We start from the raw sequence: 2,251 nt of genomic DNA on the forward strand, positions 1-2,251 counted from the left end.
GGGGTGTGTAGGTTACAAGTAGTCACTAAGGATTGGAAACGATTGCTTGCAATGGTTCTTGGATCAGTCAAAACTAGGGATAGGTAATGATATGAAGAAGTGTTTCGGTTAGGGTTTGCTTTATTCAATTTTAGGCTACTAGTCGAAACTTCTGCTTGAAATAGATTGGTGTATCTCGTGGGCCAGTAGGGAAATTTTGTAATTAGGTGTGTAATCACATTGCATCAACCGTAAATCAACAAAAGTTGGAAACTGTTACCATTGACGCTACACGGGCGTGCATTCGCTCGTGTGGTCATCTGAACGCATAAGCGGGAGCATTTGATCGTAGAGACCACCACAAGCGATTTCGTGGACTTGGGTCTCTTTGGGCCACATTGGGATAAAATAGGCAGTGTGGAGCCCACGAGCCATAGGCCGTGTGCGCCTACGGGCTCGTGGGCTCCACACGAGTAAACCACACGACTAAGGTCATTTTAGGCTTTATGGGCCACACGGGCGTGTGGGCCCATATGAGCTGGGTTATGGGCTTTGGGTCTTTTTCTCTGTTGGATTGTTAAGGTCGCACAGGTCACCCAAGACGACTGTGGACCTACTATTAGGCGGGTAAGTATACTTAGACCCCATATTTATGAATTGACCGTTATACCCCTAATAGGTAAAATGACTGATATACCTCTATGTGATGTGTGACTGTTTGAGCATGCCATTCTTACTGTATATACATTTATATTATGTTGCATTGCATGGGGTGGGATATATGATTTTGGAGGAAGTGTACTAAAAGGCTATAAGCCTATTACTAGCAGCTTTGCTGAAAATACTGTTTTAGTACCGCTACCGGTACTACTTGGTGTGTAGGGTTGGATGGGTTGATTTTATCCCCACATGGTATGTAGGGTTGGTACGGAGATGGTGTGTAGAAGATGGATTGGGTAGGACTCTTGTTTGCATACTGTACTAACATGTTACGGGCTCAGGCCCAGACTGTTACTATTACTGAAATGGGCTAGGGCCTAGACCGCTACGTTACTAAAATAGGGTAAGGCCTAACTAGCCCAAATCTTGTTTACTCTGACTGTATGCTTTTATGGGATTTCACACACTGAGTTTTCATAAACTCACCCATTTGTTAACCATGCAGGAAATCCTTAGGCTTATACGGATCGAGGCGACGGAAGACTCAGAGGTGGCCACTCGACGTAGTTTTCTTTTAATATTATAATAAAGATTTTCTTTTGGGTTTTCATTATGTAATAAGGCCTCTTTAAGTTTGGTTTTAATTTGGGAATTTATTTACTTGATTTTTATCTGTTAGTAGTAGGATTCGGTTTTTTAAGAAACTATAAACAAATGTTTTCCTGAAAAACACCACGTTTACACAACACATGTTGAGAGTTTCCGCAAAAAACACTGTTTTAAAATTAATAATAATCTGATATGATCAATATTTTGCTAAAACAACTTGAGTTTTCACAGTAAACAAATCATCCTAAAATTTTGATAAGAACCCAAAGAAGTTTTATGAGATCAGATTATTACGGAAATTATGTTTTGAACAACACTCCAATGTGACATCGCAGATTCAGCCATAACGTTTGGGCTGGGTTTGAGGTGTTACATTTAGTGGTTTTAGAGCTAGGTTACAAAACACAGCTGTGGATTTGGGTTTTTCAAAAAGGTGAAAATTTTAACAGAATTGTTTCAAATAGTTTAAAGTGATTAGTAAAATTTGGAAATGTCTAACTAAAGGAGTGGTACACTGAGTCTCCGCACCGATCCTGTTAGTCTTCTGATTGTTTTTTCTAAAAGGATAATACTGAAATGTTAGTATTGAAACTACTTTAGGTAGTAAAACTGTACTGAAACTCTCTAGTTAGGGTAAACTACGAATCGTAGTAAGACTACGAACTGCGAAAAGAAAACTTAGAGAGAATATTGTTCATAAGATATCTGTAATAAACACTGGAACAATAAACTAAATGTCACAAAACTTTTAATATAGATAAAAGCGCGATTGGACAATGAGCACTAGAGGTACTCGTGGTAGAGGCCGCGGCAGAGGCTGTGGAGGTGCTCAGGCTGGGTCTTCGTCATCTGGACATCAGCCTAATGAGGAAGCTAGAGAGGTGCCAGCTTCACGTATGGCTGAGACAGGGTCTCAAAATCGAGTAGCTGGGGACGACACATTATCCTAAGCACTATTGAGGATTCTGGAAAGGGTCACTAGGCCTAGTACTGGCACTGTGGG

The sequence above is a fragment of the Gossypium hirsutum genome, chromosome A01 (assembly GCF_007990345.1).
Source record: "Gossypium hirsutum isolate 1008001.06 chromosome A01, Gossypium_hirsutum_v2.1, whole genome shotgun sequence".
Taxonomy (NCBI): Eukaryota; Viridiplantae; Streptophyta; class Magnoliopsida; order Malvales; family Malvaceae; genus Gossypium; species Gossypium hirsutum.